We start from the raw sequence: 1,664 nt of genomic DNA, 5'->3' as shown, positions 1-1,664 counted from the left end.
CTACTATAGGGAAACACATCTGCCCCCTGCTGGAACCAGCGATCACTACAGCTCCTCATCTATAGGGAAACACATCTGCCCCCTGCTGGAACCAGCGATCACTACAGCTCCTCATCTATAGGGAAACACATCTGCCCCCTGCTGGAGCCAGTGATCACTACAGCTCCCCCAAAATCAATAAATAGCAGATTAGTTTGATTTATTCCACTTAATAACTTAAAAAGTGAGTGTGTGATATTTAAATTTTGTGAAATTAAACACACCTAAAGCCAAATAAACCAAGAAGATCCGTGTTTAAAATAACTTTAGCGGTTAAGTTTCTTTAAACTTCTGTTAAATGAGGATTTCCAGATCAACCACCTGATGGGTTAAACATCCCAGCTGCTTGATTTTTTTGGTCAACATTTTTCTATTGACAGTAACACTAGAGAGCTTTCTGAAAGTCAAAACTTTGAGATTTTAACTCTGCCCTACGTCATTATGGAAGGCAAAAAGAACAACTAAACATAAACATAACTAATAATTCCAAGAAAAGGATTACTCTCCTGTGCCAACGGCAATATCTCATCATATTTATGTGACTCTAACTTAAAAAAACAGGGTGTTGAACCAGTAAATCGGTCAATATTAAGTCAATGATTACATCCACACATTAAAAGGAAAATTATAAGAAAAAATCTGGAGTGAATTTTGTTTCAATAATGTTGTAAAATAATATATCTTATAAACTGAAATTAAAAAAATGCAATCCAGAGAGGAAATATTGCAAAACATTTTAATTAAAAGAAAATGTTTTCAGATGAACTTTGCTGTTTAAAAAAAAAAATAAATAAATAATAATAATAATATAATTTACTTCTCATAGTTTTTCAAATGTTATTTATGCAGGAAAATGCTTAAAGATTTTATTCTTTCACGTTTTATTTTTTCAGATTTTATATTTTCCTTTTTTTGTTCTCTTTTTCAGATTGAGTTTTACCAAAAGTACTCTTTCTAAATTGTGTCAAACCGCTAAAAAAGGCATTATTTCTTTTAGAGTTTAGAGCAAAACCACATCTGGATTTGTCTGCTCGACGTTAGCAACGTTTTGATGGCTCAGAGCGGCCATTTTTATTGGGCTAGAAGTGAAGAGAAAGTGATTCCTAAAATCAAATCTGAAAAGAATGCAATTTGTAAAACTGAGATTGAAAAACAGAAAAAAGAAAAAAAAGAAGAAATGAGAAGAAGATAAATATTCAAAAACTAGGAAAACAGTTTTTCAAAGTTTAATTTCTGGGTTGCACCTTTTAAAAAATTCAATTTACAAAATGGTTCTTTGCTGTAAAAATATCGAAACAAAATTCACTCCATAGCTGAAGGCAAAAACAATAAAGGCAGAATGAATGCAAATGAATCACTGCACAATAAAAACGTGTTAAGAACGAATAACTGAATCACTCAAAACAGCCGATGTAGAAAAAAATGAAGTTAAATGAAAAACGATTCATAATTAAATGCAATAATCACATCAAAGCTTATTTTTGCAGCTAATTTTAAAGCAAAGCTTTGAATGAGAGCAGCAGGCTGCAGGTGACGCCTGCTCAGGTGGCACAGCTGGAAGGGGGCGTGGTCTCTTTCTGCAGGTATGAAGGCAGCTCCTGACGCCTGCTGCTCCCAGAAGCAAC

The sequence above is a fragment of the Cyprinodon variegatus genome, unplaced genomic scaffold (assembly GCF_000732505.1).
Source record: "Cyprinodon variegatus isolate N-32 unplaced genomic scaffold, C_variegatus-1.0 Scaffold183, whole genome shotgun sequence".
NCBI lineage: Eukaryota > Metazoa > Chordata > Actinopteri > Cyprinodontiformes > Cyprinodontidae > Cyprinodon > Cyprinodon variegatus.
The sequence above is the reverse complement of the archived record's forward strand: the minus strand, read 5'-3'. Positions refer to the sequence as shown.